This window comes from Ascaphus truei, chromosome 15 (assembly GCF_040206685.1).
Source record: "Ascaphus truei isolate aAscTru1 chromosome 15, aAscTru1.hap1, whole genome shotgun sequence".
Lineage (NCBI taxonomy): Eukaryota > Metazoa > Chordata > Amphibia > Anura > Ascaphidae > Ascaphus > Ascaphus truei.
In genome coordinates this window covers 46,357,028-46,378,489 of record NC_134497.1, presented here as the reverse complement: position 1 = coordinate 46,378,489, position 21,462 = coordinate 46,357,028, and positions in this window count along the sequence as shown.

Genomic DNA, 21,462 nt, shown 5'->3' with positions numbered 1-21,462 from the left:
CCTGCCTCGGACCCCTGCTTGTTACCTGACTTCGCTACCTGCCGCCTGCCTCGGACCCCTGCTTGTGACCCCTACTACGCTCGTGCTGTTCCGGCCACCGAGATCCTACCCGCCACAGGAGTCTCCCGTGACAGAAAGCAAAGGCCACTTCTGGATCTCGCTGGAACAGATTCTTCTTCTGCCTGCACCCTTTCCTGCCTGCTGCAGCAGACCACATCCGCATGGTTGAAGATAAGTCCTTTTGTTTCTTTTTTGGAAATCCAAGTTGGGATTTTGAAAGCTTTTTTTGTTGTTGCTGCTAAGTGTTCTGCAAGAATTATTGCGTTCATAACAAATAAACATTTTTTCTGAGACTAGAACTGTTGCTGCAGAGACTATTGCAGCTTTCTTTGAGATTTTTATTTTTGTGCAGTGCCTGGGTTAACCCTTGCAGTACCTGTTGCCACCTTTTTAGACTCTGACTTTTCATTTCCTGGATAAGGCTTGTCTCTGCATCACTGGTTGGACCACTGCTGTTCACAGGGTTCTCATTTCAAAAGACAAGAGTGCTTCTATTATTTTGTTACTGCATACTGTGATTTTTCCTGCAATCTGTAGTTTTTCATATGAGTGGTTCTAAGGTTTCAGGTTTACCTGCAAGTTCCCCTAAAGTTTGTTTCTCTGCAACATATGATATCCCTACGCCTGATATTAAAGGTTTCAGATTTGACTGCAGGGTTCTCTGTCTGATATTCCTATGTCAAAAGTTTCAGATCTAACTACAAGTTTTCTCTGTATTAGTTTCCTGCTGTCTATGATATTTCTATGCCTGATATCAAAAGTTTCAGATTCAACTGCAGGTTTTCTTTGTCTATATGATATCCCTACGCCTGATGCATAAAGATTTAGATGTAACTGCAGGTTTTCTCTGTCTGTATGATATCCCTACGCCTGATGCCTAAAGATTTAGATGTAACTGCAGGTTTTCTTTGTCTATATGATATCCCTACGCCTGATGCATAAAGATTTAGATGTAACTGCAGGTTTTCTCTGTCTATGTTTTTTCCTTGCATTTATAATCTCTGTGACTGATGTTAAAGTCTCAAAGGGTCAGCTCTCCTATCTTGTGTCTCTCTGTGTCTAATATTCCTGTTGTTCATTCTAATGCTTCTGTTTTAAAAACACATTTCCTCTTTACTGGTTTCTTGGGAAGTGTGGTTTAATTATGGCTCCCACTCAAGCAGTAAATGTGAACACAGTACCACTGATTCTTCAGAACTTCTCAAAGCAAGGAAGAAGAAGAAAAAGAAGGGAGGCATTACTGTGGAAGTTGCAGAAGGAATTAAGAATGAAAATTTAACCTCAGAATCTGCATTTGATGAAAGAGATATGCTGCAGCTTAAGGCAACTCACAGACGTATCCCAAGAATAGTGGAAGAGAAGAAAGATGCTCCTACTCAGAAGCTTCAAGCTGCACGAAAAGAGATTGATTGTCTTCATGGACGTTTAGATAAAGCGCAAGAAGCTAAGGCTGCACTACAGAGCGGTCTATCCTCAGCAATTGCTAAGTGTGTTCTCCAGGAAAAAGAAAAGCACCAGTTGGAGAGTGACCTGGATGTCATGTCAGGTGAGCTGGAGAAGGCATATGCTGATGCTGCTGAGAATCGGCGCCACGCTTCTAAAAGTAACGAATTCCTGGAAATCTCTATGAAGGAAATTGACAGGCTTAATACAGAGCTTAAAGTCTCCCATGAGGATATTTGCTACTTCAAAAAAGAGATGGAAGTCGATCGGGAGGAGAGATGCTTCTTGACAACAGAGATACGTTCTATGAGAGAAATCTTCGAAGGGTTAAATATCAGTTTTGAAACTGTAACCCAAGAGTGCAAGAATCTCTATGTCCAAGTCAGTGAAGGAGATAAGAAACTCCATGAATTAGGAGAGGAGAAGAAACAGTTGGCCCAGGAAAAGTTAAACGTGCAGACAGCACTGCAGAATGCAGAGAGAGTGCTGCAAGAAGAACGTGTCTCCCTGGAGCGGCGCACACAAGCAGAAAATATGCTGCAGAGTCAGCTGCGAGAACTGCGTACACATCTGCAGGACACCAAGGAGAAATGGGTGAATGCTGAAGAAAAACAGCGAGTTCTGCAGGAAGAAAGTTTCCAGACTGCCAACAAAATAAGGATGCTGCAAGATTATTTGAGTACCCAGTGTGTCCCCAAAGAACAGCATGAGGAGCTGAAGGCCACACTGAGCATAACCAGAGCCTCGCTGGAGGAAGAGCTAAAGCTAGCAGCTGAACACACATCTCAGCAGCTTACAGCTCTGCAGGCGCAGATCGCTGAGCTCAAGACACAGCTTGCCAAAAAGGAGGAGAGAGAGAAGGTTTCCGTCTGTCAAGTGGCTGGCCTGACACAGCGCTATGAGGTCAAAATGGCCGGTGCCTGCAAATTATTGGACCACACAGCCCGTGATAAGGTCCGGCTGCAGCTGGAGCTGGACAATGCCCGGGAGGAGTACCGGCAGCTGCAGATCAGAAATGAAGAAGATGAAACATATTTAAGCTTTACTCTGAGTCAGCTGGGAGATATGGAGTCGCGACTCAACTCCAAAGAAGCCGAACTGACAACTGCATTGAGTGGGAAAAGAAGTGCAGAAGGACAGCTTCAAGAGCTGAAAAATCAAATAGCTGGTCTTAATGAGAATTTAGGTGATACCACGAAACGGCAGTCACAAAAGGAGACCATGGAGCGTGAATTCTATGTTCCCACTTACACATGTGAAAAGTCTGCACCCGTCATTGATGCCCACATTCCTGATGTCCATGCCTCTGCAATAGAGTTGAACGTATCCATTGGGAAGTTCCAGATTCCAAAACTAAAAGAGATATATTGGTCACATAAAGAGACCACGGAAAGTGAATATGTCCCCTCTGCCGCATGTGAAGAGCCTGATGTATCTGTTCCCGATGCCCCTGCTATGACGTTAGACGGATCCCTGGTGAAGTTCCTTGCTATGCCTAATATTCTTGATGCTGATGCCAACGCTCTTGCGATGAGGATAAATGCACCTCTCACAGATTTCCCATCAGCACTTGACGTACACATTAAGTTGGCCTTCCATAAAGATTTCCCTGAAGAGCCTGGAGGGTTGTCCGGAGTTGTTGCTGATCCCTATGTTCCTGCAAAACATGGAGTGTTGTCCGAAGGCCATCGTGAGTCGGCCTTCCATCAGGGACACCTTGCTAAAACTGGAGGGTTGTCAGGAGGATCTACTGGCTCCTCTGCTCCTGCTGTGAAGACAAGTGCACGTTCTCCGTTTATCTACGAATATCTGATGCGTCCTCTGCTGAGCCTGTGACCTACTCTGCAAAGTCAAGCTTACTGCTCACAGATTCTCTGGCGCTTGGGTTGATGCATCCTGACATTCAACTGTTCCGAGAGAGAATTGAATTCCTCTGTCGGCTTTCTGATGGACTTTTTCAGTCTGTACCTGTGGAGTACTCTCTGCCCGCTGACAAACCACCAGAGGTGGGTCACCTTGAGTCCACTTTTCATCAAGGCCTCCGGGAAGAGCCTGGAGGATCGTCCGAAGAACGCTCTTGAGAGGGGGGAGTAATGTCAGGATCGCCTAGACCTCCTGCCTAGCCATAGCTTCCTTGTCCACTGGGTGTGCTGCTGCCTTCTGTTGGCTCTGGGTTCCTCTGTCTGTCTGTCTTCTTGTTGCTCCTGTCTCTGTCCTTATAGCTTGCTTCCTGTCTGTTGGTTTTGCCTTTGCTTCAAGTCAGACTCCCATGCACATGCCTGTCTTTGATCCTGATCTGTTTATGTACCTGTACCTGTATTATAGTCTGTTCACAGTTAAGGTCCTTGCTAGTAATCTGGCTTGTCCCTGTCTGTTCCTGCTCCCCGGTCTCAGTCCCTGCTTCCTGTTCTCAGTCCCTGTCCCGCCCCGCCTGTCCTGTTCCAGTCTCCTCGTTGCCGACCTCTGCTTGTTACCTGACTTCTCTACCTGCCGCCTGCCTCGGACCCCTGCTTGTTACCTGACTTCGCTACCTGCTGCCTGCCTCGGACCCCTGCTTGTTACCTGACTTCGCTACCTGCCGCCTGCCTCGGACCCCTGCTTGTGACCCCTACTACGCTTGTGCTGTTCCGGCCACCGAGATCCTACCCGCCACAGGAGTCTCCCGTGACATACGGTTTCCCCTCTTTTTCTCCAGCGCGTAGAAGAGGCGCGACCCATCTCCCGAAGGAAGTGGATGCGGGATCGCACATACGCCCCCCGAGCTCTCCGATCTTCCAAGTCCCGGAGAGCGCACTTCCTCTCCACGTACGCACTCTGCAGGTATTGGTCTCCTGCCACAGACAGCTGCTTCTCGAGATCGAGCACCTCTTCTCTAAGGGCCTCGATCTCAGCATCGCGCTGCCTGCTGGCACCTTTGGTGTACTCCTGACAAACGAGGCGCAGATGAACTTTGCCCACGTCCCACCACTGCTCTAACGTGGCAAAGTCTGACCTGCAACCTCTCCAGGCCATCCAAAAGTCTCGGACCGACGTCGCAAACCCCTTGTCCTCCAACAACGTATTGTTGAAGTGCCAATAGGCGGCCAAGGGCGCTGTTGATAGTAGCGCCACTGTCACGGACGCACAATTGTGGTCCGTAAACGGCGCCAGCCTAATGGTACTGGACTGGGCTCGCGACAGGCTGTGGCTGGATATATACAGCCTGTCGATCCGGGACCAGGACATCCGTTCACCCCTAAACACCCTAACATGGGTGAACTCAGTGGATGCCTCGGGATGTTGTTCTCGCCAGACGTCTACCAAGGAGTAGCGGGTGATGACCTCCCGCAAGGCCGACGCAGAACACGGGTGTGGCTCCGGGCCATTCCGGTCTTTCAGAGCCTCGAGGGTGCAGTTGAAATCACCTCCGAGCACCACGTGTTCGTCCGCGTCAACTGTCTCCAGGTATTCAGACATTCTGACGAAGAACTGCCTTCTCAGGGGTCCGGTGGCAGGAGCATACACGTTCAAGAAATTAAACGTGTAGTCCTCGTGCCGGACCCTGAGATGCAACAGGCGACCTGGAACAAGAGTTTTGGCAAGCAGTAGCTCTGGTTGAAAGGACTCAGAGAACAGGGTCACCACCCCACTAGATGACGAAGTGAGGTGGCTGAAAAAGACCTTGCCTCGCCACTCCAAATGCCAGCTGGCTTCAGCCTCTGGAGTGGTATGGGTTTCCTGCAGAAAGCTCACAGAATACTTTCCCTTCTGTAAAAAGGAGAGTACCTGGAACCTGCGAAACCCGTCCTTACAGCCATTCACGTTAAGCGTTCCGATGCTCAAAGCCATTGGTAGTCAAGAGTTTTGCTTTCCACAGGCGCTCAGGGTGCTACACCCCGAGAAGCCTTTATGTGGTCTCGCATCAATTTATAAAATTTCAGGACACGAAGATGGATAGGCCCAGAGATTTTGGCCTTTTGGTTAGCCCTGATGTATACTAAGAGAGAGTGGAGAATGACCGAGGCATCCTTCCACCTTCCAAGGGCCAACTGCACCTTCGTGGTTCCGTGTTTGCAGAGGGTATCCTCCAGGAAACCATCTAGCTCCTGGGCAGGGATAACGGGGGTCAAAGAGTCCACCGCCTCCGTGGTGCCAGAGGACTCCTCACTGAGCCCCAACTCCCCGAGCTCCTCTTGACTGAAAAACTCAAGACCCCCGCCCTTCCCTGCGGGGCCTTTCTCAGCCTTAGAGTGGGTCCCCTCCTCTGTGTTTCCACGAGGGGGTCCACTATATCCTCCACATCCAACCCCGGGGTAGGATGTTCAGGGGTAGCTGGTGGCGGTATGGCGGAGGTAGCGGTCTCCCTAGTGTCCTCGGGGGCCAACGAGGCACACAGTGCCCTCCTGGTCTCCTCTACCGCCATTCGAACTAACGGGATGCCACGGGCGTTCGCATTAATCGTGGGAGGGCACTTTTCAGCAAGTACCCCATAGGGAGGGTCCAGCTCAGCAGTCGCCTCCAACAAAGTGCCCGACCAAAACTCCTCACCAAAACAGCTCTCATCTGGCATCTCCCAGATGCAAAGTGAAGTGCTCGCTAAAACACCCTCACCCACACCTACCTCCCCCGCTCCATCCTCAAAACCCCCAACCACGGGGGTCAGCCCTAGCCCATCCCCTTCTTCCAGTGACACAAACCGGGGCTCAGCCTCAGGTGTGCCACCCGAAGGCGGCACAGCCGGAAGGGGATCCTGGCCAACCTCCAAGTCCCCGAAGACAACTGCGTCCGGCGCGGCAGATTCACCGAAACACATGTCCCCGGGGGATGTTCTCCAACTGGGAGGGGTGTTGGAAGGCTCTCCAACGTCCATTTCTAGGGGCAAAGCCTCATGTTGTTGAGCACTTTGATCTTCCGCCCCAGGGACACCGGTTACCTCCTCCTGCATTCCCTCCAGATCTTCGAGGGGGGGGGGGGGCTGCATATCTATGGGGCCCGGCTCACACTGTCTAATCCTAACCTGTGGGCCGGACAGGACCACCCTGTGCGGAATTGATGTTGTATTCCGCTTCGGAGACTTCTGAGGGTGAACGTAATACGGTTCACCCTCCTCGCCTTCCTCAATCACCCTCTTGTTATTAGTTTTTGATTTCCTCTTCCTGGGGATTGATTCCCCAAAAAAGGGTACCGCTACCTCCCCAGCAGGAGCTTCCCACCGCTTCCCCGCACCCTGTACGATGCTTACATTGGGGGTAGGGTGCTCCTGGGGGGAGACAGCGACAACAGAGGGTGACTTCTTCAGGGTGACTTTTTTCTTCTCCCTCTTTTTTTGGGGGAAAAGTGCAGACGTCACCGCCCGAGATGGGGCAGCGACATCTCCTGCGGTTCCAGGGGGGACCTGGGCCCCCAAGGGCCCCGCTCCGGTGGGTACAGCGGCACAGGGTGTCTCCTCCCGGGGGGGGACAGCGACAACAGAGGGTGGCCGCTCCAGGGCGACCCCCTCCCTCCACTCCCCGGGGAGAGGTGCAGATGTCACTGCTCGAGATGGGGCAGCGACATCTCCTGCGGTCCCAGGGGGGGCCTGGGCCCCCGAGGGCCCCTCTGTGGTGGGCGCAGATGTCACTGTTCGAGATGGGACAGCGACACCTCCTGCGGTCCCAGAGGGGACCTGGGCCCTCGAGGGTTTTTCCTTCTCCCTCTGTTCTTTGGGGAGAGGTACAGATGTCACTGTTCGGGATGGGACAGCGACATCTCTTGTGGTCCCAGGAGGGACCTGGGCCCTCAAGGGCCCCACTGTGGTGGGCACAGCGGCACCGGGTGTCTTGGCAGAGGGAGGGGTGGGTGTAGGAGCTGGGATGGGTCCTCTGTTCCCTTTTGGGCAACTCCTCCGAGTGTGCCCCAGCTCCTTGCACAGATAACACCTAACCCCCTCCGTGCCATAGAACACAGTGTATTGAATGCCCTCGTAGGGCACCCTAAAGGACCCCTCTACAGATTCTGTGCTCCCCGGCAGCAGCAGCTGTACCTGCCGCCTAAATGAGAGCACATGCCTCAGTGCCCTATCCCTGCAGCCCAAAGATAATTTTGTTATAGGAGACTTACTGCTGCGGCCAAGTTTATTCGAGCATTTGCCCGTTCTTGGCCGCAGCAGTAGCCTGGCGCGCGCCCGAGGGTGACGGGCGCGCGCCGAAGCAGCGGAAGAGCGCCCTCCGATCGGGGCGCTCTCCCTACCGCTGCCGGGTCCGCCGGGTCCCCCGGAACCCCCTGCCGCCGTCCTGCGATCGCGGGACACCAGGGCTCCCTCGGGGAGCCCTGGACGCGCGTGCAGGGGGCGCAGGCTCCCGAAGACGCGTGACCGCGCGTCTATGACGCGTGACCGCGCGTCTATGACGCGCGGCACGCCGAGGGGCGGCCACTAGCAAGCCGGGAAATCTCCCGGCTTGCGGTACCGGCCACACTTTAATAAAGTGTGTCGGTAGTGTAATGTCTCCCAGGGTTTGCAGGTGCGGCCGCAAGAGGCTGTCTGGGATGAAGGGGGGCACATTTGAAAGGATGACCTTTGTGCCTAACCCCTCCATTGGTTCTATAGGGATGTAGGTCCCCCCTACATTGATGCCTTTCTGCACCAGGGTGTGGGTGGCAGCCAGCGTACGGAGGAAGAAAATGCCCCTCCCATACATCTTGCTGGCCGCCACCACAGCAGAGGGACCCACAACGTCCGCCACAGCCCTTACATAAATTTCCATGCTAAGGCCAGGTGACATTGGGCACCTCACCCCAAGCTTCCTGCTCACACCGGGCGTGGCCCCAGTATTGTTGTTGCTGGGGTCAACACCTGCAGCTGTTACCTGCGCCCAAGTTTGAGCTGGGGCCGCAGGGGCCACGCTGCTAACAGGTGCTGGGGGAGGCGTGGCCAGGGCACTGGATGTACCAGGCCTAGGGCTGTGACTATGGATGTTGCTCCTAGGGGCCCCAGTTTTTGGGGTCCGATGTCCGGGTGTGGCCCCCGTTGCCGCACTAGTCCTATTCCCCCCAGGCATGATAATATAAGCCTCTAAGTAAGGGGAGGAAGTAGTGCTTAAGGAGAGAGGTGCAGAGAGGAACTGTCCCTTTAAGAACCAATTAACTATCTCTCTGCAAAGGGAGGGAATGAAAACAGCTTTTAAAAACCTGCTGCAATCTTCCCTTTTCTTCCCTTATTATTTAACTCTCTCTCTTACAAGAAACCATACCACAATATTGAAGGTCTTAAAGTAAGACCAGAGCTCCCAAAAGCAAATGAAAAAGAAACAAATCAGGCTTAAATTAAAGAAAATAGAAGTAAATAAACAGCCAGGGGTGGGGGAAGTGAGAGGGGTTTGAGACTGCAGTTTCCAGCCAGCCAAACTGCAGCTTATGCTGGGTTAAAACACTGCAGCCTCTGGGTGAAAAACAAAAACGGTTTTTAAACCTGAAAATGTACCCAAAACCCTCTACAAAACTCACAGTATACTCACAGTATACTCCCCTACAAATCCACACCAAAGTATAATAAATAAAGAAAGAATACAACCTGATTCCACAGCAAATGCTTGGGAGCTCTGCACACACACTTCTGAGTGAGAAGCAAGAGATAGGTCAGGGAGAGAAGAGGAGGAGACAGAAGGGGCAGTCAGGGGAATGGCTTGAACAGCTTGGGAGGCGGAGACAGGGGAAATCCTGATAAGAAGAGTCTGTGCGCGCGGCCCCTGTAAGCTGGGGATGCGCGCGCACAGGCTGTAACACAGGCGCAGCCCGCACGGAGAAGGGAAAGGCAGCAGGAGGGGGACAGAGCCAAGCGGAGGGGAACACGGACGAGGCCTGTGCCCGTGCGATGACCAGCAAGGGTAGAGAGGAGCATGCACGCGCGTCCCCGTGGGCTGAGGGGGCGCGCGCACCGGACGCGTCACCAGGTGCGCGGAACGCCGCGCCGCGGGCACCATGCGCGGAGGAGGCAACGGGACGGATGTCACCACAGGGGAAGGTAAAGGAGCTACCGCGGGGGAGAGGGAGCGGGAGGATTACAGCAGGGGCTGCGGTAACGCATGGGTACGCGAGACCTGCGGGAACGCGCTGAAGGGGAGAGAGGTAGACGGTGAAGGAGAGGAGTGGGAAGGGGCAGAAAGGATAACGGGAGATGGGAGAGAGGAAGAGGAAGGAATCTCCTGAGTCGTCACAGGAACCTGGCAGAGGTGGCTTCTCATTCTGCTAAAGGCATGCGCGAACCTCGCACCTCTGCCTCTTCGCATATGAGACCAAACCTCCGTACCTGGCAACACTCAGTCTGGGCTAGCCACCATTTGTTAAACTGCACGGTCTTTACACTAGAATGGGTGTACTTGAGGATCCCCTCCCTAACTAACACCTTGGGGACACTGAGCCCTTTCAACTCCGGGCTTTTACAGACATCAGGGCACCAAGCCAGTGGGATGTCTTAGGGCCTAAGACTTAGGCTGCACTTATAGTGCCGGCTAAGGCTACGGATAATGTCTCCCGTCTCCGTAGCCCAAGCGAAAGTTGTAATTTGAGTTTGGGAGACATCTCTTGCTACAAGGGGAGTGACGGAAGGCAGAGGGGCGGGGACAAGAGCAAAGGGGAAGGCTGAAACGGAGAGGAGTTGTAATTTCTGTTTGTATGCTGAATTTACTTTACTTTTACTTTGAATTACGGAAGAATTTACTATTTTAAAGTTGTTCATATAGTGTGTTTCACTTGACAGACACACACACACACAATCAGGGCCGCCAACAGAAATTATGGGGCCCAGGACAAATGAAAGGAGCAGCCCCCCCCCCCTCTCCAACCCATAGCGCACCTACCACGGAAAAACAAATTTTAGCGTACAACTTTGACTCAACCCAATTTATATAAAAATACACCTCCACCCCCCCCAATACATATAAAAGTACACCTCCAATAATAAAACGCTGCACCCGGTGCCGGGTCTCTCGGCAGCGCCGGAAGTCAGCTGGGCTAAGCTTCTGGCGCGGCGGCGTAAGAGGAAGGCCCGGCGAGTGCACCAGCAGCCATTGTGGGACTGATAGGTGCCTGCAGCGGGGCAGAGCCGGAAGTAACTGCTGTGACCTGCAGCCGGGCCCCTGCCACAGCCAGCCCCCCCCCCCCCTTGCTGGCAGCTACCGCCCCCCCCCCCCCCTGCAGCCACCGGTCCGACCCGACATAATCCCCAAGGTAAGCCTGATTTTTATATGTATTGGGGGGGGGGGGGAGTGGGGTATATTTGTAGATGTATTGGGGGGAGTGGGATATATTTTTAGATGTATTGGGGGGGGTGGGGTGTGTTTTTATATGTATTGGGGGGATAAGTAAAAGTTACGTGCTAAAAAAAAAAGCACTCACTTCCACACACACACACACACACACAAACACACACTCCCACACACACTCACACTCCCACAATCCTACACACACACAAAATCCCCCCCCACACACACGCACACAATCACACATCCCCCCTCTCCCTGCATTACACACACAGACACATTCCCCCTCTCCCTGCATCAGAAGCTATCTGATTGGTTACAGCCTGTCACATGATGAGACCGTCTCTGTAAAAATCAAATTCTACTGACTACATAGATTCACTTCGCTCCATCACGCCGTCGCGCCTACTATAAGCGCATGCTACAGATTCAATGCATTTGTTTTGAAGCGACGTTGCGTCTCTGCCGCCGTCACTATAAGCGCAGCCTTAGAAGTCCGGAGCTGCAGATCTTTAACTCATTTAGTGAGTCACTAGACGCATACTAAGTGGGTGCTACAATAAATGAGTAATTCCCGGTCCCTGGTGGTCTGAATGAAAGCCCAAATGTGCCTAACATATTTAATACACTATTTGAGGGGGACTTTCATTCATCAATTTTTATACAAATGTATAAAAATTGCGCTACGGGTGTTTTTCATGTTTCTCCCTGAACTACGCGCACAGCAAGTTTCAGCGCGCTGGGAGCTTCCTAGCAGAAGTTAGCACACAGCCGCTTTTAATTCTCAAGCGCTGAGTTTAAAAACATTTTTCCTCTAGCCACCTTATACCTGGTGGGAAAGACACTGAACCCCTACACTGAGTTCTGGGGTTTGGGCATATACCGGGGGACCATGGAATGTGATTTCCCCCTGCCCGGTCTTATTGTTCTTGTCTGTGCTGAAGCAGGGAGATCTGGCAATGAACTGCAAACTGCTTCTTAGGGAGGATTTTGTCCGGTGGTTTGTGTCTTCATGTCCCCAGGAATCTGGTAGGATTCCTGAGTACATGTTTTGGGGTAACCAGAAAGTCTGTCCCCCTTCTATCCAAACACACCCTGACAAAATTTTATCGTAAAATCATCCCTGAAACTCATGCCCTGTGAATCTCCACTGGTTCGCACTCCCGGGACAGTAAAACACACACATACATCTTTATTGAAATACAGTGCACATGCCATAACTGGGTTGCAGAACTGACACTTCAAACTCCCCAATATGGCTAAGGGCACCCAGCCAGGCATAATACCTTTATTATTGGCCTGGGTACCTGTAAGAGATGCGTGCAGAGGTACGCAATGGAGATAGGTTTTAAGGTGAAATTCAATAAGGCTTTATTGCACCTGTTGCTTTAAACACAGCAGACATGTGAAAATCCACAAACAAAATCTGCTCCACGTTGGAGTATATTTACACTTGTAGTCCAGCGATTCACCAGCCCAAATCATAGAAACATATATATATATACAGTGGTCGACAAATCACCCAAAAATCTACTCGCCGAACAAAAAAATCGACTCGCCACCTAGTACCACACGTGTGCTGCTTGTGCCAATAGGAGCTCGCCACGATGTTAAATCCACTCGCCCGGGGCGTGCAAATGTATAGGTTTGTCGAACACTGTATATATATATATATATATATACATATACATATATATACATATATACACATATATATATATATATATATATATATATAGCAGTTTGAAAGAACCACAAGCACTCCGTCCGAATCAACAAAATACTGGGTGCAAATCCTATAAAATAATTTAGGCAATACGATACCGCATCAAGATGAAATATCAGAGGCAGCACTCCAAATGGTAATCAAAATATTGTATTGAATCAACAATACAATATTTTGATTACCATTTGGAGTGTTGCCTCTGATATTTCATCTTGATGCGGTATCATATTGCCTATATATATATATATATATATATATATATATATATATATATATATATATATATGACATAGATAATCAGTCTTATAAGAAAAGTCTTATCTGTCTCGTAGTTGTAGGGGGAAGGCTTCTGTTTCCTGGGTTGCTGCCTTTTCCTCAGGTTATCTCAGCATTCAGGTGTAGAAGTCTTGTGAGCTCCAGACATCTGTGATCCCTCTGTCAGTCTCATCTGTGATCCCTCTGTCAGTCTCATCAGTGAGACCCAGGAACCTCTGCCCTGTCTGTTTCCTTGGTCAGCCCAGTTGTGGATTAAGGAATCTCTCTTCCTGTCGCAAAGGCAGTCTTTTCTAACCAACCTCTAATCAGCCAGGTGGTGTTGGTTAATTGACTACCAGCAGTTAACCACCACACTGCTGGATTATAGGCACCTTTTTGAACAGGGACAAATCCCATTACAGTACCACCTCATCCTGACCCCACCTCTCTCTCTCCTTCCATCATCAGATCTCCTCCTAATCATTAGATCTCCCCCTTATTATGATATCTCCCACTCATCATCATCATCAGATCTCCTCATCGTCATTAAATCTCCCCCTCATCAGATCCCTCTCTTTCTCCATGCCTACCTGTGGTAATGGAGACAGGCGCGGGGAGATGGTATGTGGCGGTGGCGGCGAGCCCCTGGTGTTAAAGGATAAGCCGGTTAGAAGAATCAGCACTTGAGGCAGAGCAGCAAAGCCTGGATTATAGTCTGCGCTGGCGCGCACTCATCACATCACAGGCGCCTCAAATCCGAGCGATGTGTGAATATAAGATGGAAGCGATTGGGGAGGCGACGCGGCCGCGTCACGAGGCTGATTCGCCATGATTGGCTGAACTGCTCACATGACGTGGCCATTGCTTGAAATGACAAAAATGTTTGTCTTTACAAAACGCGGCCCCGACATCGCGCTCCGTTGTGCGTGCGCACTAGGGGCGGCCACATATGGATTAATCAATTTGTTCCTGTTGCGCGCGAGCGCCATAGCACGGACTATAATCCCAGCCTAAGAAAGACTTCCGGGTCAGACCGCTGGGGCGCGCTCCCCCCCCTGCCGTCCTGCTCTGCCTCTGTAACAAGTGCTGATTCTTCTACCGGCTTATCCTTTAACGCCAAGGGCCCGCCTTTACATACCACCCCCCTCCTGCATACCACACACCCCCCCTGACTGTCTCTACAGGGGGAGTGGGGAGAGCGGGCCCAAGAGAGCGGGCCCCCGGGATTTGCCCGGGCTATAGCTACACCCCTGGACAAAGCCCTACAAACGGGACTGTTCCGGCTAAACCGGAAATATGGTCACCCTAGGTATACCCCCTCTCTTCATTCCTTCCCTACCCCCATTTCCGATGTTCAGTGATAGGCAGAAGGACGTGTTAATGTTAAAATATAATGTAATTAAATATACCTTGACTCGTAATAAATTATAAAACTAAATACCTTCCAAATGAATGCAATTTTTTTAAACATGAATTTAAAAATAAAACAGACTTTTTTTCAATTAGACAAATATCATTAGTGTGATACATATCTTCATATTATTATGAGAAATACATTGCTATTGGGGCACCGTAGCATCCGGCACCACAAATTGGACTGTAAACCTCAAGGGCAGCGGACTCCTGTATCCCACACATGCAGGGCCGTCTTAACGTATGGGCACACTGGGCAGTTGCCCGGGGGCCCCACAGCATAGGGGGGCCCCACGCGTGCCCACCAATGCTCTCCCCCCGCCCGGCACCCCGGCTCCGCTCGCTCTCCCCCCCGCCCAGCACCGCTCCATCTCCCCCCGCCCGGCTCCGCTCGCTCTCCCCCCGCCCGGCTCCGCTCGCTCTCCCCCCGCCTGGCTCCGCTTGCTCTCCCCCCGCCCAGCACCGCTCCATCTCCCCCCGCCCGGCACCGCTCGCTCTCCCCCCGCCCAGCACCGCTCCATCTCCCCCCGCCCGGCTCCGCTCGCTCTCCCCCCCGCCCAGCACCGCTCCATCTCCCCCCGCCCGGCACCGCTCGCTCTCCCCCCGCCCAGCACCGCTCCCTCTCCCCCCGCCCAGCACCCCGGCTCCGCTCGCTCTCCCCCCGCCCAGCACCGCTCCATCTCCCCCCGCCCGGCTCCGCTCGCTCTCCCCCCCGCCCAGCTCCGCTCGCTCTCCCCCCGCCTGGCTCCGCTCGCTCTCCCCCCGCCCAGCACCGCTCCATCTCCCCCCGCCCGGCACCGCTCGCTCTCCCCCCGCCCAGCACCGCTCCATCTCCCCCCGCCCGGCTCCGCTCGCTCTCCCCCCGCCCAGCACCGCTCCATCTCCCCCCGCCCGGCACCGCTCGCTCTCCCCCCGCCCGGCACCGCTCCCTCTCCCCCCGCCCAGCACCCCGGCTCCGCTCGCTCTCCCCCCGCCCGGCACCGCTCCATCTCCCCCCGCCCGGCACCGCTCGTTCTCCCCCCGCCCGGCACCGCTCGTTCTCCCCCCGCCCAGCACCCCGGCTCCGCTCGCTCTCCCCCCGCCCAGCACCGCTCCATCTCCCCCCGCCCGGCACCGCTCGCTCTCCCCCCGCCCAGCACCGCTCAATCTCCCCCCGCCCGGCACCGCTCGCTCTCCCCCCGCCCAGCACCGTTCCATCTCCCCCCGCCCGGCACCGCTCGCTCTCCCCCCCCCCAGCACCGTTCCATCTCCCCCCGCCCGGCACCGCTCGCTCTCCCCCCGCCCGGCACCGCTCCCTCTCCCCCCGCCCAGCACCCCGGCTCCGCTCGCTCTCCCCCCGCCCAGCACCCCGGCACCGCTCGCTCTCCCCCCGCCCGGCACCGCTCGCTCTCCCCCCGCCCGGCACCGTTCCATCTCCCCCCGCCCGGCATCGCTCGCTCTCCCCCCGCCCGGCACCGCTCGCTCTCCCCCCGCCCGGCACCGCTCCCTCTCCCCCCGCCCAGCACCCCGGCTCCGCTCGCTCTCCCCCCGCCCAGCACCCCGGCTCGCTCTTAGGGTTGCCAGGTGTCCGGTATGGAACCGGATAGGCCGGTATTCGGTTCCCCTGTCCGCTAAAATATGAGAGATAATACCGGACATGGGATAGAGCAGGGCTGCTGCTGCTAGGGGGCTGGGCAGCTTCTGATTGGTTGCTGCTGTGTAATTCAGCCAATCGGGAGGTGGCAGGAGCCTGGTGGGTGGGACCACAGAGCGGAGGAAAAGCATGCAGCAGAGAGGTGAGGGTGTGTGTGTGTGTGTGTGTGTGTGTGTGTGTGTGTGTGTGTGTGTGTGTGTGTGTGTGTGTGTGTGTGTGTGTGTGTGTGTGTGTGTGTGTGTGTGTGTGTGTGTGTGTGTGTGTGTGTGTGTGTGTGTGTGTGTCTGTGTCTCAGTGTGTGTGTGTGTCTGTATGTCTCAGTGTGTGTGTGTGTGTGTGTGTGTGTGTGTGTGTGTCTGCGTGTGTCAGTGTCCTGTCTGTCTCTGTATATGTGTGTATCTGTGTGTCTCAGTGTGTGTGTGTCTTTCTGTCTGTGCCCTGCCTGTATATGTGTGTGTTTGAGTGTGTACCTCATTGTGTGTGTGTGTGTGTGTATCTGTGTGTCTCAGTGTGTCTGTCTTTCCGTCTGTATCCTGTCTGTATGTGTGTGCCTCAGTGTGTGTGTGTTTTGAGTGAGTGAATGTCTCAGTGTATGTATATGTCTCAGTGTGTGTGTGAGTGAGTGAGTGTGTGTGCGTGCGTGTATGGCGACAGACCGTACATACAGTACTGGCAACTTTGTTTAATTGCTCACTCACCCTTACGTTTACTATACTAACAGTCTTCCCATTTTCCAGATCTATTAAAAATAACCAGCATTGTAAATTCTCAGAAAGGCTCCATAACTCAGCTCATCCCAGCAGCATTGCAATCTCTGCAGCACCCTTACTTACTGATCATCCCAGCAGCATTGCAATCTCTGCAGCACCCTTACTTACTGATCTCAGCTCATCACAGCAGCATTGCAATCTCTGCAGCACCCTTACTCACAGATCTCAGCCCTCATCCCAGCAGCATTGCAATCTCTGCAGCACCCTTACTTACTGATCTCAGCCCTCATCCCAGCAGCATTGCAATCTCTGCAGCACCTTACTTACTGATCATCACAGCAGCATTGCAATCTCTGCAGCACCCTTACTCACAGATCTCAGCTCTCATCCCAGCAGCATCGCAATCTCTGCAGCACCCTTACTTACAGATCTCAGCTCTCATCCAGCAGCATTGCAATCTCTGCAGCACCCTTACTTACTGATCTCAGCCCTCATCACAGCAGCATTGCAATCTCTGCAGCACCCTTACTTACTGATCTCAGCCCTCATCACAGCAGCATTGCAATCTCTGCAGCACCCTTACTTACTGATCTCAGCCCTCATCCCAGCAGCATTGCAATCTCTGCAGCACCCTTACTTACTGATCATCACAGCAGCATTGCAATCTCTGCAGCACCCTTACTTACTGATCATCCCAGCAGCATTGCAATCTCTGCAGCACCCTTACTCACAGATCTCAGTCCTCATCCCAGCAGCATTGCAATCTCTGCAGCACTCTTACTTACAGATCTCAGCTCTCATCCCAGCAGCATTGCAATCTCTGCAGCACCCTTACTTACTGATCATCACAGCAGCATTGCAATCTCTGCAGCACCCTTACTTACAGATCTCAGCCCTCATCCCAGCAGCATTGCAATCTCTGCAGCACCCTTACTTACAGATCTCAGCCCTCATCCCAGCAGCATTGCAATCTCTGCAGCACTCTTACTTACTGATCTCAGCTCTCATCACAGCAGCATTGCAATCTCTGCAGCACCCTTACTTAGGCCTCGGGCATGGTCAGTGTGTAGGCGCTGACCTGTGCTGAGGCGCGCTCTCGCTTACCAGTGAGCCCCTGCAGCCGCAATGAGAGCGGCTTTAGCAGGGGCTCGCGGAAGCGTGGGTCTTATCAAAATTTTAGTTTCAAGCGCTCAAGGGAGCGCAGGGCCAGTCACGTGAGCGGTTCGCCCAATGAGGGCGAACCAGCTCCGTGACGTCACTGGCCCGCCCCCGACACGCCCCTGGATGCCGCGCTAACCAAGGCCAGGGAAAGCACCCGCTTTCCCTCAGCCTCAGCGCGTCTCCGCACGGCTGCTGCAACCCTGGACGCAGCCTAACTGATCATCCCCAAGAAGGCAGAGCAGGTTACTTATGCAATGGCATGATTTAATATGCAATTTAAAGCTGGATTTTGAAGTCTAAATTTGAAAGCTACTGTACTGATAATGACGGGGGGGGGGGGTGAGAGGATGAAGGGAGGGGGTGAGAGGATGAAGGGGGGGGGGGGGGTGAGAGGACAAAGGGGGAGAGAGGATGAGGAGGGGTGCAACAATCTTGGAATGTGTGGACGGAGCAGTAAGATCAGTATTGCTCGCCATGTACAGTGTGTGTGTGTGTGTGTGTGTGTGTGTGTCTGTGTCTCAGTGTGTGTGTGTGTCTGTATGTCTCAGTGTGTGTGTGTGTGTGTGTGTGTGTGTGTGTGTCTGCGTGTGTCAGTGTCCTGTCTGTCTCTGTATATGTGTGTATCTGTGTGTCTCAGTGTGTGTGTGTCTTTCTGTCTGTGCCCTGCCTGTATATGTGTGTGTTTGAGTGTGTACCTCATTGTGTGTGTGTGTGTGTGTATCTGTGTGTCTCAGTGTGTCTGTCTTTCCGTCTGTATCCTGTCTGTATGTGTGTGCTCAGTGTGTGTGTGTTTTGAGTGAGTGAATGTCTCAGTGTATGTATATGTCTCAGTGTGTGTGTGAGTGAGTGAGTGTGTGTGCGTGCGTGTATGGCGACAGACCGTACATACAGTACTGGCAACTTTGTTTAATTGCTCACTCACCCTTACGTTTACTATACTAACAGTCTTCCCATTTTCCAGATCTATTAAAAATAACCAGCATTGTAAATTCTCAGAAAGGCTCCATAACTCAGCTCATCCCAGCAGCATTGCAATCTCTGCAGCACCCTTACTTACTGATCATCCCAGCAGCATTGCAATCTCTGCAGCACCCTTACTTACTGATCTCAGCTCATCACAGCAGCATTGCAATCTCTGCAGCACCCTTACTCACAGATCTCAGCCCTCATCCCAGCAGCATTGCAATCTCTGCAGCACCCTTACTTACTGATCTCAGCCCTCATCCAGCAGCATTGCAATCTCTGCAGCACCCTTACTCACAGATCTCAGCTCTCATCCCAGCAGCATCGCAATCTCTGCAGCACCCTTACTTACAGATCTCAGCTCTCATCCCAGCAGCATTGCAATCTCTGCAGCACCCTTACTTACTGATCTCAGCCCTCATCACAGCAGCATGCAATCTCTGCAGCACCCTTACTTACTGATCTCAGCCCTCATCACAGCAGCATTGCAATCTCTGCAGCACCCTTACTTACTGATCTCAGCCCTCATCCCAGCAGCATTGCAATCTCTGCAGCACCCTTACTTACTGATCATCACAGCAGCATTGCAATCTCTGCAGCACCCTTACTTACTGATCATCCCAGCAGCATTGCAATCTCTGCAGCACCCTTACTCACAGATCTCAGTCCTCATCCCAGCAGCATTGCAATCTCTGCAGCACTCTTACTTACAGATCTCAGCTCTCATCCAGCAGCATTGCAATCTCTGCAGCACCCTTACTTACTGATCATCACAGCAGCATTGCAATCTCTGCAGCACCCTTACTTACAGATCTCAGCCCTCATCCCAGCAGCATTGCAATCTCTGCAGCACCCTTACTTACAGATCTCAGCCCTCATCACAGCAGCATTGCAATCTCTGCAGCACCCTTACTTAGGCCTCGGGCATGGTCAGCGTGTAGGCGCTGACCTGTGCTGAGGCGCGCTCTCGTTTACCAGTGAGCCCCTGCAGCCGCAATGAGAGCGGCTTTAGCAGGGGCTCGCGGAAGCGTGGGTCTTATCAAAATTTTAGTTTCAAGCGCTCAAGGGAGCGCAGGGCCAGTCACGTGAGCGGTTCGCCCAATGAGGGCGAACCAGCTCCGTGACGTCACTGGCCCGCCCCCGACACGCCCCTGGATGCCGCGCTAACCAAGGCCAGGGAAAGCACCCGCTTTCCCTCAGCCTCAGCGCGTCTCCGCACGGCTGCTGCAACCCTGGACGCAGCCTAACTGATCATCCCCAAGAAGGCAGAGCAGGTTACTTATTCAATGGCATGATTTAATATGCAATTTAAAGCTGGATTTTGAAGTCTAAATTTGAAAGCTACTGTACTGATAATGACGGGGGGGGGGGGGGGGGTGAGAGGATGAAGGGAGGGGGTGAGAGGATGAAGGGGGGGGGGGGGGTGAGAGGACAAAGGGGGAGAGAGGATGAGGAGGGGTGCAACAATCTTGGAATGTGTGGACGGAGCAGTAAGATCAGTATTGCTCGCCATGTGCAGTGTGACTGCAGGTCAGTTATTTATAAATGATCTGACATTACGTCATTTGTTCTAAATTTCACTCCAAGCGTGCACCAATTTGCACCAATTTGCACTATTTCATATTGTATTTCCTAAAACAATCTCGGAAGGGCGCTCCCTCCCTAGACTCCTCCCCAGATTTTGTACGAAATAGAATATAAATTGGTGCAAATTGGTGAATACTTGGAGTGAAATTTAGAACAAATAACATAAGTCGGGTCATTTATAAATAACATTCTTCCCCACCAGCGATTCCCGCGCGTCGCACCTTTCACCATTGTGTCAGTATTTTTGGACAAGCCACCTGGCAACCCTACTCGCTCTCCCCCCCGCCCAGCACCCCGGCTCCGCTAGCTCTCCCCCCGACCGGCCCCGCTCGCCTCTCCCCCCGCCCAGCACCGCTCGCTCTCCCCGGCTCTGCTCGCTCTCCCCCCGCCCAGCACCCCGGCTCCGCTCGCTCTCCCCGGCTCTGCTCGCTCTCCCCCGCCCGGCACCCCGGCTCTGCTCGCTCTCCCCCCGCCTAGCACCCCGGCTCTGCTCGCTCTCCCCCCCGCCCGGCACCGCTCGCTCTCCCCCCGCCCGGCACCCCGGCTCTGCTCGCTCTCCCCCCGCCTAGCACCCCGGCTCTGCTCGCTCTCCCCCGCCCGGCACCCCGGCTCTGCTCGCTCTCCCCCGCCCGGCACCCCGGCTCCGCTCGCTCTCCCCGCTCTGCTCGCTCTCCCCCCCGCCCAGCACCCCGGCTCCGCTCGCTCTCCCCGGCTCTGCTCGCTCTCCCCCCGCCCGGCACCCCGGCTCTGCTCGCTCTCCCCCCGCCCGGCACCCCGGCTCTGCTCGCTCTCCCCGGCTCTGCTCCTCTCCCCCCCCCTTCTCCCCCGCTCTGCTCCTCCCCGCCCGGCACCCCGGCTCTGCTCGCTCTCCCCCCACCCGGCACCCCGGCTCCTGCTCGCTCTCCCCCCGCCCGGCACCCCGGCTCCGCTCGCTCTCCCCGGCTCTGCTCGCTCTCCCGGCTCTGCTCGCTCTCCCCACGCCCGGCAACCCCGGCTCTGCTCGCTCTCCCCCCCGCCCGGCACCCCGGCTCCGCTCGCTCTCCCCGGCTCTGCTCGCTCTCCACCCGCCGGCACGCGTCACAACCGCTCGCAGCCTAGCAGTGCAGCACTCCCGGTGCCTGCTGCTGCCAGTGAGCGCGTGGGAGGCTGGGAGCGACAGTGTAGGCCGGGCCCCGGGCACTGCTTTTTCCGGGGGCCCCTAATGTTGTTAAAATGGCCCTGCACACATGGAAACCAAAGTGCACCCAATGTTCATGTGAGGCTGCGCTTATAGTGCCGGCTACACAAAAAATCAAA